The sequence below is a fragment of the Gracilinanus agilis genome, chromosome 2 (genome assembly GCF_016433145.1).
Source record: "Gracilinanus agilis isolate LMUSP501 chromosome 2, AgileGrace, whole genome shotgun sequence".
NCBI lineage: Eukaryota > Metazoa > Chordata > Mammalia > Didelphimorphia > Didelphidae > Gracilinanus > Gracilinanus agilis.
Window position 1 is genome coordinate 637,831,521 of NC_058131.1, and position 19,410 is coordinate 637,850,930.

The following is a 19,410-nucleotide window of genomic DNA, read 5'->3' on the forward strand; positions in this document are numbered from 1 at the left end:
CAACTTCAACTCCAATTTCTTGAGAGAATATTTATAAACTACTTTGCAAAACATAGAGGGCTATGCAAATGCAAGCTGGCTAAATGTTTGTTGAATTGAATTGAATTATGCCAAGAAACATTTGGATCAATTGCTCACTCAATCACCAAGCATTTGTCAAGTACTTACTATGTGCCAGGCACTGTAGAGATCACTTCCAGATCATTCAGATCCCAATCGAAGCAAACATTCTTCTTCCTCATGCACGAAAGTCCATGTGTATTGATCTTATGTTTGTGTTTATTACTCAACTTAATTATAGATGATCCCTTCCATAGCTTTTGCCTTTTAAGCTCCTGTTATAAAAACACCTGGAATGCTTGATGTCAACAGGTATGATAGAAACAAAATGGGTTATTATTACTTATGTGCCTAATCCGTTTTTGAACCTTATTAAGCTATTTGCCTGAATAATATCCTGTGGTCCTGAATTCCACAGGTTAATTATATAGCACATAAACAAGTATTTCCTTTTGTCCTTTTCAAAAAAAATTTTTGCCTTTTAATTTCATCAAGTGTCCTCTTGTTCCTGAATCACTGGAAAGAGTAAAGAAGAGCACCTGATTAGGCTACTCAGTGGCTTTCATTATGGTATGTACAGCTATTAAGTATCCTCTTAGCTACCGCTCTTTCAAACTCAATACCTAATCTTTCTAATCTCTCCTTGTACACATGCCCCATTAAATCATTTTAGCTACAAAATCTCCGGGGAAATTTGTGGCTACACATTTCTGGATAGCAGATGACACAGACAAACTGAACCTCAAATGTATTCTCTGAACTCAAAAGAAGTACCAATCATTTTTTCCTTCATGGGGGTGTGAATAGAAGGAATTATTTTACCTGAAACAATGCCCTAACCTCCTTTTGTAAGAACTGTAGCCAAAGAAAACTATTTTCTAGGTGTGAAGAAGTGAGAATTCACAAGAAGCTAAGTGATATCTTGCCTTTACTTCTGGGCCAACCCAGTGATGAGAGAGCTGAATTTACCTGGGTGGGTCCAAAGAACTAGGGATGATGATGATGATGATGATGATGATGATGATGATGATGATGATGATGATGTTCTTTCAGGTCTGTTAATAAATATTCAATTCCCCAGGGATTTCTTTTACCTAATGCACCAAATTGCATTTCAAACCTGTTAAGACCAATTAATTTCTTGTGGTTCTTTGAAGTTATTCTTTGTCTCAATTAAAGGGAAAGTACCTTAAGATGGCATAAAAATTTGGAACTTGAAGAGCTGTTCATCATCCAGTCTGATCTACTTATTTTATAGGGAGTAATTTTAGACCCAGTGACTTCATCAGTCCCCAAGATCTACATAGCTGGTTAGTGGCAGACATGGACCTAGAATCAAGGTCTTTTACTTCCCATCTATTTCTACCAAATTGACCCTGGAACTTCTGAAACATAATATAAATATAAACTCATCATCATCATCATTATCATTATTGTTAAAGTTATTCTCCCAGTTGTCTGTAAAACTAAGGGAGTTATCCTTTAATAAGTAGCAATAAAGACAAAACCAGATACTTATTCTGTTAGAAGTGATCCTAATTCCTTCACGCTCTCAGTTTAGGTTTGATATTTGGACAAAATGAGGCACTTGGAAGTTATTGAATATTTTACTAAAGGACCTTTACTTTGCCCTAACATATCAAGGATATACAACAAAGATATAATGGTACTTAGCTTCTCTCATCTCCAGTCCCTTCTCTTCATGGAAATACTTCTTTCTTTTCAGGAGTGCAGGGTACAGTGAAATGCATGATATTCAGAATTCCTCTAGGACCTGAATCCATGGATATGGTGTTTTTTATGTCCTTAGGTAACTAGGAAGCAGCTGAGTCATTTTTTTTTTCATCTGTGAAATGACGAGGAGGTTTTACTAAGTGATCTCTAAAGATCTTTTCCAACACTAAAGTTATGATACAATAATTCTAAGTGATGGTAGCCAAAAATTAAATTAGACTATCCTCAAATAGTATTAAACCAGTTGAGGGTTTTCATAAGTGTTATGACCCATCTTTTCCTCTCTGTCCCTCCTTCATTCTCTCTCCTGCTGGCTTCTGACTTAGACTCTAATTACCAAAGTTATTTTGTCTGCACATTGTTTACATTCATAGTCCTCAAAGATCAATGAGAAATTTCATCATGACATAATGAAAGCTAGTGGCATAGTGCTATTGGCACGGGGCCATCCTTTAACTATGTTGCCCTGCTGTTGAACTTATACCCTGGGCCATCATGTCCTGATTTGTGAAAACCAATAATATCCAGTGGGACCCAGTCCAAACCATGCCTCCATCCAGCCTTTTTCTTATCATTTGCCCTGGAGTCACATTGGGTGAATTCCTTATCCACCCACATCCTTGTTTTCCACCTCTGAAAACATTAATCAAATCAACATTACTGGTTCCACACTATTTGAGGGTGGCTCAATTTGATTTTGCCTCTACTTATTCTTAGAATTATTATATTATGGATTTAGTGCTAAAATGGACCTTTAGAAATTATCTAGTCCAACCCTCTCATTTCACAGATGAGAAAGCAAAATCCCAGAAGGGTTAAATAATTTGCCCTAAATCATATCAGTATCAGAGTAGGGCGTTGGACTTTGATCCTCTGATACAAAAATAGTGTTCCTTATACTATATCATAGGCTTCCTTCAAATATTTGTAGTGTACCTTTCCTTCCTGAAAAAAAGCAATCTCTTTTAACTTTCTAACATATAAGCCTTTATAAAGAAGCCTTCATCCTTCGCTAGAACACATAAAGTATTCTAGGGATCTCACCATTTAATAAAGTCAGCCTGTTCTATTTTGTTATGGTTACCATAATTCTTCATTTCCTCCCCTTAGATGGAGTTAAATTTATCTCCTCATAACTTACATGTTGTGTTCTTAAATCTGCCCACTGGTGCCAAGTTGAATCCTAGTTTCATGTGCTAGCCCTCTTTGCAAAAGTCCTATGTATGCTTTGAAGATAACTTTCACATGTGTCTTAAATCTCTTTCCCAAGCAAAACTTCCCTTTAGCTCATTTGTAATGGTATAATTCACTAATGATCAACTGAACAGTTTCAGGATGGCCCTACCAGTAGAACAAGAAAACAGCTACCTCTCTTATAAAAGCCCCCCTAACCCTCAATCCTCCCACTCCCATCCCCTCTGTCTATCTATACTAGCTGCCATAAGATTTATACTTGTCATAACCTTTGGATTTCCACATTGATGAATATAACATAACATAACTTGACATGACATGATATACTATAGCAGTAGATAACATATAACAATGTATGAAATAATATAATGTAATACAATATAGCATATAATATTAAAATGTTACTTGAGAAGTAGTAATACAATTTTTCACTGAATAAGTATCTTCTAAATTTCTACTATTTTCCAGACACAGCACTAGAGGAAGGAGATACAAAGAGAAAACTAAAATACCGTACACCCTCAATGATCTTACATTCTACCAGGAAGAAACAAGATGGACACAGATAAGTCAACAGAAAAGTTGTACAAAGAAATGTAAAGTAATTTGGCTACAAAAAGATGAAAGAGATCATAAAAGACCTCATACAGGAGATGGCATCTGAATTTAGCTTTAAATGATGTTACAGGATTCTAAGTTGAGGGGACGAGGGGATATATTTTAGGTAATGTGCATAGCATGGACAAAAATATGGAAGAAGGCAATAGAATGTCATATTTATGGAAAACAGATAATAAGGTAGTTTGGCTGGGAATGTCAATCTCATGAAAGAAAGTAATGGGAAATCCATCTCAAAGGACTGGTTGGAGCCAGTTTATGAAGGGGCTAAAATGTGGAAGGAGGAACTTGCGTTTTATCTTAGAGGCAATAGAGAGCCAATGAAGCTTCTTGAGGCAGATTTGTGCTTTATGAGTTTTAATTTGGCAGCATTGTGGAGGATAGATTGATAGATGAGAAAGAAAGTAGGTAGTGGCAGCAAAAAGACCACTTAGGAGACTGCTGTATTAATCTAGGTAAGAGGTGATGAAGGTCTAAACTGTGGTATCTGTGGAGAGAAAGAAATGGAGGAGAGAGAACTTTCAGTGATTGTCCATTAATATCTCAATGCTCATTGATTTATCTACTCAACTAAACAGACCCTCAGCCTGTTTTTTGAAGAGAAGGTATGTGGAGAGATGGGAGGTGGAGTGAAAGGGATAATGAGGAATAAACTATGAGGACACTTGGTACTTTCTAGGAACAAAACGGTTTTAAGGAAGGACAGAGCACCAACAAATGGATTGACAACTGCTTCCAAAGAAACTTTTCTATGTCAGATTTTTGATGAGGATTTGATCAGGAACCAGGGAAAGCATTTAATCAAAACCACTCAGCATTCTAGTAAGGGAAGAAATGAGTTTCTGATAAAAAGAACTGAAACTTCCATTACAGAAGTCCAAAGGGAGTAGTAATAGAATACTGGACTTGGAGTCAGGAAGATATGCGTTCAAATCATCCCTCAGACACTAACTGTGTAAGACAATGAGTAAAACATATATCTTCTTTCAGACTCAATTTTCCTTATCTACAAAATAAAGAAAAGAATGACACTTACCCCACAGGGTTATTGTCAGTATCAAATGAGAACATATATAAAGTGCTTTGCAAACCTTAAAGTGCTATACAGTGCTTTATTGTTGATATTGAGCTGTGTAGCTTTGAGGGATGAAAAAAATTGCTGATGGAAACAAAACCACTGGGGTATAAACAGCATGTTTTATGTCCTACCAACCAACTTTAAATGGCTAAATACAATAGAACATTTATTCCTCAAGTCCCTAAGAAGTTAAAGATTAATACTATGATATTACTTATGTGTTAATTAATTGCAGGTTAATTCCCCATGTGCCTTAGTCCTCCCAGTTTAAAATCAACCCAGCCACTGGGTGAAAATAAATTCACACTGCTATAGTTAGCAGAGAGGCAGCCTGTAATATTGACAGTCATCAAGTAAACATGCATTTATTAAGCACCTTCTAAATGCCAGCGACTGGGGATATAAAGAAAAAAAACAAAAAAAAAACCCAGTCTCTGCTCTCGAGGAGCTCACATTCTAATAGAGGAGTGAGTGCATAGTCTAAGGATGAATAGAGTATTGGCTTTAAAGTTAGGAAGACATGTGCTTAAACCCTGTCTCTGACATGTACTAGCTCTTTGCCAATGGACAAATTATTTGGTCTCTCAATGTCCTGAGGTAATTTTTTTAATATTAAAAAGTGCAGAGTATTGCGCTGATGGAGGAAGTGCAATGAAATTAATGAAATGAATGAATGAAATGAAAGAAATTGAAAGAAATGAAAGAATGATGAAATGATTGAAAGAAAAATGAAAGAATGATGAATGAAAGAAAAATGGAAAAGAAAGGAAAGGAGGAGAAGAGAAAAGAGGAGAGGAACAAGGAAGGGGAGAAGGGTCAAAGGAAGGAAGTAAAGAAAGGAGAAAGGAATGAAGGGAAGGGGAGGGAGGGAGATTTTTTTAAAGAAGGGAGGAAAAAGAAAGATGAAGAAGAAAGAAAGATGAAGAAGAAAGAAAGGAAGAAAGGAAGGAAGGAAGGAAGGAAAGGAAGGAAGGAAAGAAGAAAATAAAAAAGGAAGGAAATAGAAAGAAGGCAAGGAAGGAAGGATGAAGAAAAACAAAGAAAGAAAGAAGGAAAGAAAACAGAATCTTGGATCAGTTTATTCTTGTTAAAAACTAGTTAGGTACTCAAGGAGAGTTGGAAGGGAGCTTTAGAGGTCATCTATTTTAACCTTTCTCATTTCACAGATGAGGAAACAGGTCCTAAGGGCTTAAATAGATTGCCCTAAATCATCCAGGCACTACCTGAAAGAGCTGGATGTTAAACCCAAGTCCTCTAACTTTAAATCCTTTCTACTATATTGTGCTCTCCAGAATTAGAAAGGACTACAAAGGCAATCTAGGCTAACCCAGATTCATAACTTCCCCTAAAACATCCTTGACAAGAGATCATTCATCCTTTGCTAGAAAACTTCCAGTTCTTCATCAGTGGTGATGTCATCATTTAAAAAGAGCATCTCTAATTATAGGAAATTTCTTTCTTAGATTGAGCAGAATTTGTCTCCTTGTAACTTCCTTTGAGTGCCCAAGTCCTATGTTCTAAGAGACCAATGCAAGAGCATAATAGATCCCCCCTTTCCCCATTTTCCAGTGCGCCCACTTGGGGCACTAACTCACTATATTCATTTTATTAGGTGCTATGGGAAGAGAATAACTGGCAGGAGAAGATATTTATAATAATAACATTTATATAGTGTTTAAATGTTTGCACAATACCTTATATACATTAGCTCATTTGAACACTATTAAAGGTAGGAACTATGACTACTATCACCCCCATTTTACAAATCAGGAAACTGAGGCTCAGACAGGGTAAGTGGTTGGCCCATGGTGAAACAAGAAAGATTCAATGCCAGGTTTTCACAGCTCCAGATTTGATATGCCATCCACCACATCATGCTGCCTCTAAGTAAGCAAAACACAATAAAGACTGGTCAGTGTTACACAAACATTTCAGAAAAATGAATGGCACAAGAAGCTAAAGTAAGCAAGACTGAAGACTTAAATTCAAACATAAAACTTTTCTAGTTTACTTATTAGTACAATGTGTAATTGGATAGAAGGAGCAGGTTCCGAAAATTTGTCTTACCATAATGACTATAATTTTTTAAAGATTGAAAATGAATCTGACTAGAAAATACCATTAAACTACCAAGTTGCTTAAAATTTAAAGGGTAATTCACATATAATGCTTTTATTTAATAGCCCAATTTACAAAACGTCTAAAATTAATGCAGATCTTTTCAGGACAAAATCAGCCATAACTGCACCAACTAATTTTTGCTCATTTGAACTGAATTATTAATAAGAGAGAAATATACCATATGTTCCCCAAAGAGCTGGATACATTTATTTCAAATAAAATCGTAGTGTTTGGTGGGATCTAAGAGGTTTAAATGCTTTCAGAGAAATGGGTTACTTATATACAGATTTAATAGAGTATAAATCAGGCCCCATAATTAGGGACACAGCTGTTTCCTAACCTAAAGCTGGCAGCTTTTGCTGGTTTAGTTACTTTATCACCTGCATGGCTCTAATCAGCAATAATGTGTTCTTCTTATGGAGTCATACAAGCTAATCAATAATTCTGCTGTTTAGATTCTGCGGGGAAAGGGGCTTTTATAGCAAGTTTAGGTTAAACTGGGCATATATTCTACTGCCTTGTTTCTTTCACTGAGTTTATAATACTATAGTCCTTCAAATTCCATGGGTCTGTTATCTCATCCATGTGGATACGCATTCCAGGGATGGAGACCCCAGTCCATCCTCACCTTTATGCTTCCAATATACAATCTGGCCAATATTTTGGAGCCTTCCTCTAGATCTCCACATTGTATGGATACCATTAGAGCTCATGGGCTTCACATTGGTTATCCTTCAGTGACCGACTTCTTTTCTCATCTAGTCATACATCTCATTCTTTATACTACTTCTCTGGTGTAGCTTTGCTGTTGATGTGTTACAGCCTTCTCATGATTACAGTTGACTTTTGGATGCTCTTAAACATTAATTTGTTGAAGATTGTTGTGTTCAATGACTTGTAGCCACACATAATCATCAGAACATAGTTTTTTTTTTAAATCAGTCTTTATTTCAGGAGAAATTAAAAACATCACATAGCTCTCCAAAGGAAAGTTTCCTTTCCTCCTCCTGTTCATTAATGGGCCCAGCTCATTGCCCATGTCCATTGTCCAAGATTCTCCATCTAATTGTATATCACAATCTGGGTAATTTGGCATTCTTTCTTTATCCACTTGGTTTTTCCTATGTGGATAGTTAGCCTTAACTATTTTGAGTGATTATGTAACTTAAGAAACTCTGAAGGTCTCTGAGGATTAATTAAATCAAAACAATATCTCTTTCAAATAGGACCTGAACATCTGGAACAGAATTAAAGTTCCTCTTCTTAAGACCTCTTTTTTGAAGTATCTGATGTACCCAACTCTAGGAAATCTGGAAAGAAGGCAGGAAGATGAAGTCAGAAAACAGTTGGGTGTTTTCTATCTCTAATAATTTTTAGTTGTGTGCAAAGAACTAAATATCTCTGAGCCTATATCCTCATCTGTGAAATTGGAATGTTTTTAATGCCCAATTCAAGTGTGTTGGGGAAAAGGGTGACAGGTAAGACAGTATAAGTACTTTAAAAACCTTAAAGTGTTAAATAATGTCAGTTATTATTGGTTTTTTTTTGATGCTACCAACTGAAAATTTTCAAAGGGGTAAATTGATAGCTTCATAGTAACATAAATATGGTACAAACAAGTTAGAGCTAGATTTTCTCAGATGTCATTTTTAATTCTTAAAAGTCCATATTTTATAGAAAGTGTCATTTATGGTAGATATGAATATTATATAACACAGTAAAATTTAAGCTTCCAGAAGATTGGGATTGTTTTCTATATTTTTCTTTTTTTGGTGTATTTCCAGAGCCTCGATTAGTACCTTACACATAGTAGACACTTATCAACTATTTGTTAAATGAATTATTAACATTATTTTAGTAGAAATTACAATTTAAGAAAGATTTATAATTATAATTAGGTTCAGACCTTTATTTTCATGTATTTGGGGAACTCCTGATAAGGAAACTGTCCATTTGGATTGCAAACTCCACTGTAATTTGTAGTTCCAGAAAACTGCTTGTTGTATTAAGAGCTTAAGTGGCCAAGGTCACTTAGCTAATATGTATAAAGGCAGGTCCTAAATCCAAGACTTTATGATTCCAAGAGTGGCTTATTCTTGACTATGCACTGTGATTTTGGTAACAACAACAGCAGTGACAACAATAACAAATGTTTGTTGAATTCAAATAACTTGGGAAACTCAAGATGTCATGTTATTTTTGATTTCCTGTAGCTATGTGGATCTGATCCAGTGTTTCACTGTTTTCATTGAACCATATCTAAAATTTTTTTCACATCCTTCTTTTATATTATACTAATCCAACAGTATACCTTCTAGAGTGACTGCTCCTGTACTAGTCTCATACAGTTTCCATAGTATCATGATGCCTCACTTACTATGGTAAGCACAACTAATTCCAAAAGCAGCATCCTATTTGTTTAATATTTTAATTTTTTAGAAAAATTTTCCCTGGTTACATGATTCTTGTTTTTACTTTCCCCTTCGCCCCCCTTCACCCCCACCATATCCAATGCACATTTCCACTGGTTTTAACATGTGTGATCAATCAAGACTAATTTACATATTATTGATAGTTGCATTGGTGTGGTCCTTTAGTGTCTACATCCCCAACCACGCCCGCATCAACCCATGTGTTCAAGAGGTTGTTTTTCTTCTGTTTCCACTCCTGCAGTTCTTCCTCTGAATGTGGGTACCATTCTTTCCCACAAATACCTCAGAATTGTCCTGGGTCATTGCATTGCTGCCAGGACAGAAGTCCATTACATTCAATTTTACCACAGTGTATCAGTCTCTGTATACAATGTTCTTCTGGCTCTGCTCCTTTCACTCTGCATCAATTCCTGGAAGTCTTTCCAGTTCACATGGAATTCCTCCAGTTTATTATTCCTTTGAGCACAATAGTATTCCATTACAAATATATACCACAATTTGTTTAGCCATTCCCCAATTGAAGGGCATCCCTTCGTTTTCCAGTTCTTTGCCACCAAAAAAAGCATAGCTATAAAAATTTTCATACGTCTGTTTATCTATCATCTCTTTGGGGTACAAACCCAGCAATGCTATGGCTGGATCAAAGGGCAAGCAGTCTTTTAGAGCTCTTTGAACATAGTTCCAAATTGCTAGCCAGAATGGTTGGATCAGTTCACAACTCCACCAACAATGCATTAATGTCCCAATTTTGCCACATCCCCTCCAACATTCATTAGTCTCCCCTTCTTTCATTTTAGTCAATCTGCTAGGTTGAGGTGGTACCACAGAGTTGTTTTGATTTGCATTTCTCTAATTATTAGAGATTTAGAACACTTTCTCATGTGCTTATTGATACTTTTGATTTCTTTATCTGAAGAATTGCCTATTCATATCTCTTGCCCATTTATCAATTGGGGAATGGCTTGATTTTTTATACAATTGATTTAGCTCCTTGTATATTTCAGTAATTAGACCTCTGTCAGAGTTTTTTGTTATAAAGATTTTTTCCCAGTTTGTTGTTTCCCTTCTGATTTTGGTTGCATTGTTTTTGTTTGTATAAAAACTTTTTACTTTAATATAATCAAAATTATTTATTTTACATTTTGTAATTTTTTCCAACTCTTGCTTTGTTTTAAAATTTTCCCTTTCCCATTGATCTGACAGGCATACTATTCTATATTCGCCTAATTTTCTTATAGTTTCCTTCTTTATATTCAAGTCATTTACCCCTTCTGAATTTATCTTGGTGTAGGGTGTGAGATGTTGATCTAAACACTAATCTCTCTCATATTGTTTTCCAATTTTCCCAACAGTTTTTGTCAAATAGTGGATTTTTGTCCCCAAAATTGGGCTCTTTGGGTTTATCAAAGATAGTTTTGCTAATGTCACTTACCCCAAAACTATACCACTGATCCTCCCTTCTGTCTCTTAGCCAGTACCATATTGTTCTGATGACTGCTGCTTTATAGTATAGTTTAATATCTGGTACTGCTAGGCCACCTTCCTTCACATTTTTTTCATTATTTCCCTTGATATTCTTGATCTTTTGTTCTTCCAAAAAACTTTGTTATAGCTTTTTCTAATTCAGAAAAAAAGTTTTTTCATCGTTTGATAGGTATGGCAGTAAATAGGTAGATTAATTTGGGTAGAATGGTCATTTTTATTATGTTACTTCATCCTACCCATGAGCAATCAATGTTTTTCCAATATTTAGATCTAGTTTTAATTGTTTGGAAAGTGTTTTGTAGTTGTGTTCGTATAATTCCTGTGTTTGTTTTGGTAGATAGATTCCTAAGTATTTTATATTGTCTAGGGTGATTTTAAATAGTGTTTCTCTTTCTACCTCTTGCTGCTGTGATGTGTTGGAAATATATAGAAATGCTGATGATTTATGTGCATTTATTTTGTATCCTGCAACTTTGCTAAAGTTCTTGATTATTTCTATTAGCTTTATAGTTGATTCTCTAGCATTTTTTAAGTAGACCATCATATCATCTGGAAAGAGTGATAGCTTAGTCTCCTTATTGCCCATTTTGATACCTTGAATTTCTTTTTCTTCTCTAATTGCTATTGCTAGTGTTTCTAGTACAATGTTAAATAATAGAGGTGATAGTGGGCATCCTTATTCACTCCTGATCTTATTGGTAAGGCTTCTAATTTATCCCCATTGCATATGATGCTTGTTGATGGTTTTAGATATATACTGTTTATTATTTTTACGAAAGGTCCTTCTAGTCCTATACTTTCTAGTGTTTTCAATAGGAATGGATGTTGTATTTTGTCAAAGGCATTTTCAGCATCTATTTTTTTAAACCCTTAACTTCTGTGTATTGACTCCTTGGTGGAAGAGTGGTAAGGGTGGGCAATGGGGGTCAAGTGACTTGCCCAGGGTCACACAGCTGGGAATTGTCTGAGGCCAGATTTGAACCTAGGACCTCCCATCTCTAGGCCTGGCTCTCAATCCACTGAGCTACCCAGCTGCCCCCATTTTCAGCATCTATTGAGATAATCATGTGATTTTTGTTGGTTTGCTTATTGATATGGTCAGTTATATGAATGGTTTTCCTAATGTTGAACCATCCTTGCATTCCTGGTATAAATCCCACCTGATCATAATGAAAATCATCGTGATCTCTTGCTGGAATCTTTTTGCTAGTATTCTATTTAAGATTTTTGCATCTATGTTCATTAAGGAGATTGGTCTGTAGTTTTTTTTCTCTGTTTTTGAGCTACCTGGCTTTGGGATCAGTACCATATTTGTATCATAAAAGGAATTTGGTAGAACTCCTTCTATGCTTATTATGTCAAATAGTTTGTATAGTATTAGAATTAGTTGTTCTTTGAAGTTTTGATACAATTCATTTGTGAATCCATCTGGTCCTTGGGATTTTTTTCTTAGGGAGTTCTTTGATGGCTTGTTCAATTTCTTTTTCTGATATGGGATTATTTAAGTATTCTATTTCTTCTACTGTTAATCTAGGTGATTTATATTTTGTAAATATTCATCCATCTCACCTAAGTTATTATATTTATTACCATATAATTGCACAAAATAGTTTTTAATGATTGCCTTGGTTTCCTCTTCATTAGAGGTGGGGTCTCCCTTTTCATCTTTGATACTCATGATTTGGTTTTCTTCTTTCCTTTTTTTAATTAGATTGACCAGTACTTTGTCAATGTTGTTTGTTTTTTCAAAGTACCAGCTTCTAGTCTTATTTATTAATTCGATAGTTCTTTTACTTTCATTTTTATTGATTTCTCCTTTAATTATTATAATCTCTAATTAGGTTTTTAGCTGGGAATTTTTAATTTGTTCCCTTTCTATTTTTTTTTAATTTGTATGCCCAGTTCATTGATCTTTGCCCTCTCTAATTTGTTAATATATGCACTCAAGGATATAAATTTCCCCCTAAGTACTGTCTTAGCTGCATCCCACAGAGTTTGGTAGGATGTCTCATCATTGTCATTATCTTCAATGAAATTATCGATTGTTTCTATGATTTCTTCTTTAACTGGTTTTGGAGAATCATATTATTTAATTTCCAATTAGTTTTTGGTTTGCCTGTCCATGTGCCCTTACTAATTATTATTTTTATTGCATTATGATCTGAGAAGGTTACATTTATTATTTCTGCTCTTTTGCATTTGTTTGCAATGTTTCTATGTCCTATTACATGGTCAATCTTTGTGAATGTACCATGTGCAGCTGAAAAGAAGGTGTAATCCTTTTTGTCCCTATTTATTTTTCTCCATATATCTATTAAATCTAATTTTTCTAGCATTTCATTCACCTCTCTCTTATATCTTTCTTATTTATTTTTTGGTTTGATTTATCTAGATCTTAAAGAGGAATATTTAGATCTCCCACTAGTACGGTTTTACTATCTATTTCCTTCTTGAGATCTGCCAGTTTCTCCTTTAGGAATTTGGATACTATACCATTTGGTGCATACATGTTGAGTACTGTTATTTCCTCATTGTCTATACTGCCTTTTATCAGGATGTAATTACCTTCCCTGTCTCTTTCAATCATATGTATTTTTACTTTGGCTTTGTCAGAAATCATGATCACCACTCAGGCCTTTTTTTTCTCATTTGAAGCCCAAAAGATTTTGCTCCAGTCCTTGACCTTAAACCTGTGTAGGTTCCCCCACCTCATATGTGTTTCTTGTAGACAACATATGGTAGGATTTTGGTTTCTAATCCATTTTGCTATTTGCTTCCATTTTATGGGCAAGTTCATCCCATTCACATTCAGAGTTATAATTATCAGTTTTGTATTCCCTAACACTTTCTTATCCTCTCCTAGTTCTACTCCTTCTTCTTACGCTATTTCCTTTTAAACCAGTGGTTTGTTTTAGACCTATCCTCCTTGTCCCCTCCCTTGATTTACTTCCCTTTCTACCCCCTCCCTTAGTATTTCCCTCTTTTTATTTTTTAAGGCCTAATGAATTTCCTGCCTCCTCTCCTCCCTTCCCTTTTTTGACCTCCCCACTCCCCTGCTCCTTTTGGTTAATCCCTTCTGACTTTCTCAGTAGAATTAGATAGAATTCTATATCCAAATGGATATAGCTATTCTTCCCTCTCATGATTAATTCTACTGAGAGTAAGGTTTAAATAGTACCTCTTAATGCTCTCTTCCTCTCCTTCTTATAATAGTATTCATACCCTCCCCTTCCCATGCTCTCTTTGGTATAGAATATCCTATTTTTCTTATTCATTCAAGTTTCTTTTGGTGTCATCTACTATTCACCCCCCTCTTTTTTCCCCACCTCGTCTCATCTTAGACCATTTAGTGCTCCAACCTCTCCCTAGAAGAATAATTCTTCTAATTACTATAATAGTGAATACAGTTTTTGAAAATTACACGTAAAATTTCTCCATATAAGAATACAAATAATTTAATCTTATTAAAGCCATTAAAGACGCAAATTTAAAAATAAGAGTTTTCTTTCTTTCCCCTCTTTTTCTTATTTACCTTTTCATGTTTCTCTTGGTTTTTGTCATTGGATATTGAACTTTCCATTTAGTCCTGGTCTTTTCTGTGCAAATACTTGAAAATCTTCTATCTTGTTGAATGCCCATACTCTCCTGGAAGTATATAGTCAGTTTTGATGGGCGGGTGATCCTTGGTTGTAGACCCAGTTCTCCTGCCTTTCTGAATATCATATTCCAAGCCTTGTGATCTTTTAGTGTGGAGGCTGCCAGATCCTGTGTGATCCTGATTGGTGCTCCTTGATATCTGAATTGTCTTTTTCTGGCTTATTGTAATATTTTTCCTTTTACTTGGAAGCTCTTGAATTTGGCTATTATATTCCTGGGGTTGTCTTTTCTGGGTTTAGTGTAGAGGGTGATCTATGGATCCTTTCAATGTCTACATTGCCCTCTTGTTGTAGAACTTCAGGGCAGTTTTGCTGAATAAAATCTTTTTAGTATGGAGTCCAAATTTCTATTAATTTCTGCTTTTTCAGGAAAACCAGTGATTCTCAAATGGTCTCTTCTAGACCTGTTTTCTTGGTCTATTAACTTCTCATTGAGATATTTCATGTTTCCTTCTATTTTGTCAGTCTTTTGACTTTGCTTTATTAATTCTTGTTGTCTTGTGAGATCATTGGCTTCTAATTGCCCAAGCCTAGCCTTTAGAGACTGGTTTTTGGCTAAAATCTTTTGGTTTTCCTTTTCAGTCTGTTCTATCTGGTTCTTCAAGGCTCCCAGCTGGTCATTTCTGGTCTTCAGTTTGCTTATCAATTCATTTGATTTCTGAGCCTCACTTTCTAATTGTGAAATTCTGCCTTTTAAACTGTTATTTTTCTTGCCAGATCTCTTCCATCTTTCTAATGATCTCAGACTTGAACTCTTCAAGTGCTTGTGACCCAGTTTCAGTTTGTGGGAAGGTTTGGATGTCTTTAATTGCTTGGCCTCCTCTGTTTTCTGTTTTTTTTCCTGTGTAGAAGTTATCAAGTGTTAGAGTTTTTTTTTGTCTTCTTGTTTATTTCATGGGCTTTGCTTGACATCATTGTGCTTTATCCGGTAGAAGTCTGAGCAAGGCAATCTGATTCTCTTTGTATGGTGTTAGGGAGCAGTTTTTGCCTGAGGCTACTTTGTGAGTCTCCTGGTTTCTCTTGGGACCCTCCTGGGTCTCTGGTCTAGCTGTTTTCAGGGTCAAGTCCCCATGTTCCTAGGCAGCTGCTCAGAGCCCAGAACTTGGCCCACGTTTGTTCCTCTACCTGGGTTTTCCCCTGAGTCTGAGAGTGCTGGGTGCTGCTACTGCCTCTCTCAGCTCCACTCCAGTATCTAAGGTCTGAGTTTTCCAGCCTTCTGGAGTCTCTGGTCTAGCTGTTTTCAAGGTCAAACCCCCGTGGTCCTAGCTGGCTGCCCAGAGCCCGGAACTTGGCCCTCGTTTGCTCTACTACCTTAGGTTTTCCCCCTGAGTCTGAGTGCTGCTGCCTTTCTCAGCCCCACTCCTGTGTCCACGGTATGAGTTTTCCAGCCACCTGGGGTCTCAGGTCTTGCTGCTCTCAGGGGCTAGCTCCTAGTGGTTCCAGTTAGCTGCCTAGGAGCTAGATTTTGTGCCCATTCTCACTCTAACTCTGGAGCATAGCCTCTGACTCTGGTACTGTGGGTGGAGTTGGGGAGGTGTGATCTGCTCACATTTTGATGGGAGCTATTTTCACCCCTTATAGCGTAGAAGTGCCCAAATCCCATGTACCTTCGATACTGCGCCCTATTGTGGGGTCCCTTCTTTCATCTGGATTTGTTTTTTTGTCCATTGGAAGTACTCTATATCCATTGGTAAGGAGAGAAAGTCGCCCTCCCTCTACTCTGCCACCATCTTAACCTGGAAGTCAGCAGCATCCTATTTTTGAGCTGGTAGGCCTTTACAAATGGACTGAGGGGAGCAGAGCAGAGTGGAATGACTACTAGACTGAGAACCCCAAAAACTTGGGTGCTAGGCTTATCTCTGCCAACTAAGGAGCTGAGTGATCTTGGTCAAGCAATAGTTCTTCTCTTGTTCTTTTAGTTCATGAGCAACTCCAGAGTGTTTTCTGAGTGATAGGAGAAAGCAGATGAGGGCCTCTGTTCTTCCTTTTGAAGCAAGCATAGATAGACAGTGGAAAGGATATTGGATTTAAAATCAGAAGGTCTGGGTTTGACAAGGATTCAAAATGCACCCCTGACCTTACTACATGCATGGCCTTGGGCAAAACATTTCATCTTTCTGGACTTCAATTTCCCCACCAATAAAATGAGGGGATTTGAAATAGTTGGTCTTTAGGGGTACCCTCAATATCTGTGATACTAAAAGAATTCTAGATCTATTAAATATGGAACTTTTGGCAAGTTATAATTGGCTTTTATGGGTCTCAGTTTCTTTTTTTAAATTTTTAAAAATTTTAGTAATTCAAATTTTATTGATTATTTTCCCAAGTACCTATAATTATTTAGAAAAAAATATCAGTATCTTTGAAAGCCTGTAAAACTTAATTAAACCTGTTTCATCTTACTGGATAAGGAATAGAATTTAAAAGTTTGTTCACAGTGTATATTTATACTTCTATGTATATAGTTAATTGCAGGTTGTTACCTTATTAGAATGTGCAATCCTTCATGACAGGAAATATTTTATCCTTTCTTTTATCCCTAGTACATAGTACTTTGTAAGCATGTAATAAATGATTACTGTCTGTCTGCTTGATAGAAATGGAATCTGTGATTTCCTTTTTCAAGGGCACTACCAGATAAAGTTCCTCTGCCAGTGCAAGTTGGCACCTTCTTTGCAACTTATAGTCTTTGTTCTCTAGGGCAAGAAGAGGAGAAATGACTTCTCACAGTACAGAGATTGGACTCATAAAGATCTTTCTCCTTTAAGAAGCCAGATTATATTTTCATCTGAAGAAAGCAGAACTAAGTGAATGACTTAAAGCTGTCTGGAGGCAGAAGTGAGAGAACATGTGGATTGCAAAATGTTAGAAAATGATTATTAAAAATTCTATCAACATGTAATCTGGATTTTTTTAATTTTTAAAAGATTATGTGGTGGCAGACTTTTTCTAGCATTTCATTTATGAAAAGTCCTCTCTACCATTTGAAGGTGATAAGGGGATAGATAAGCCAAATTTAAGCTCTGGACAGCATAAAACATCTTCTTCTTGGAGAAATGTGAATTATTTGGAGGCATGTAGAATTCTGAGTAAACAACAATGATGCATTTTTTTAGAAAAGGAAAGTGTAATTCTATTTTGATTAACAGCAATATATATCTTAAAATATAAATTAATGAAACCAGATGACATAAAAATGGTGTCAGGTGGGCAGTAGATGGATGGAGAGTGAATATGTAATTGGAGATTTCAAAAAGTCAACAAGTACTTTATCTTATTTGAACTGTCTGTCTCTCTGTTTCTGTCCCTCTTTGTGTCTCTGTCTTTCTCTTACTCTCAGTATTTTCTAGTTTATCCACTGAAAACTAAGTTATTTTTATATGGTGATGACTAAAAATTATTTGAAGATATTATTAAAACAACTGGGGCAGGCCAGCAAGGTAACAAAGTGGATAAAGTGCTAGGCTTGGAGTTGGGAGTTGCTGGGTTAAAATCTGGCCTCACATACTTCCTTGCTGTGTGACCCTGAGCATGTCACTTAACCTTTATTGCCTAGTTCTTACCACTCTTCTTCCTTGGAGTTAATATTTAGTATCAATTCTAAGACAGAAGGGAAAGGTTTTAAAAAATAAGCAAAAACTGAAAAGTATATGGAATGAAATATCTCTATCTTTCTTATCCACATGTAAAATAAACATTTGTGCATCTCCTTATACTCATTAAGTATTTCTAACCACTTTATGACAAATCTGAAGGCTCAGTGTTTTGGATCTTCCAGAATAGAACTTATTTTGCAGCCTCAAACCCCTCAACACATCAACCTACACAATGATTTGTTTACTTTTTTATTTCTATGTGGCACAGAGAGAAGCTATTCGATTTCTATTCTTTCCAGCGATGGTAAAATCATTGATATAACATGGTTTTGAACAAAGGAAATACTCTATAACTACTTGTTGAATTAAATTGCATATGTTATAAAAATAATGAAAAGACACTTTAGTGACTAGGGATATTACTACATTTAAATACTAATCTCAAAAAAATAAGATATATACAGCTCTACTAGTACTCGTCTTGACTTTTTTGTATTATTTTTGAGGATTTGTATTATTTTGAGGATAATCTTAGATTAGTACTCAAAAGGACTAATGAATTTCAGTTCCTTTAAAGAGGAAGTAAATAAGGCCAGTAAAGGTAAATTTATCTATATAGCCAGTCTGTAAGTAAATTGTCTTTGAACATATTTTCTTAAAAGCACTAGTTTTACTATTTTACTATAAGAAACAATGAGCAGGGAGATTTCCAAAAAAGCTAGAAGGACTTATATGAACTGATGCAAAGTGACGTGAGCAGAACTAGAAGTTGTAAACAGTAACAGATATATTTTTTGATGAGTGACTGTAAATGACCTAGTTATGCTTAGCAGTGCAGTGATCAAAGGCAGTCCCAGAGTCTCATTATGAAAAATGGAATTTGCCTTCAGAGAAAGAACTGATAGAGTCTGAATGCTGACTGAAACAAACTATATTTCACTCTTTTCTTTTATTTGAGGTCTCTTCCATAAAATGACAAATATAGAAAATTATTTTACATGATTACATATGTAAAAATTCATATCAGATTGCTTATCATCTGGGGGATGGGTTGAGGTGGAAAGGAATGAAAGATGGTGAGAAAGAGGGAGAGAATTTGGAATTCGAAATATTTTTTCTCATTTTTTTCTTGTTTATACCTGGTTTATTCTTCGATTTAATTGATAAACTTATTGCAGAGTCCAGATAAGCTTCACTCATACATGAATGAGGAAACTGAGTCCAAGAAAAAGAAAGCTTTCTTTTTTATCCTCAAAGGACACATAGTGGCATTCAAGCCTAGAGTTTAGGTCTTTTGGCTCTCATTCAGTACTCTGTATAGTATGCTATTAGGTTAGGTCACCCAGCAAAAATCTTTCTTGGGTCAGAAAAAGATGGATAGTTATATGTTGATGATGATGTTGAGATGAGGATGATGTTAATGATATTGTTGATGA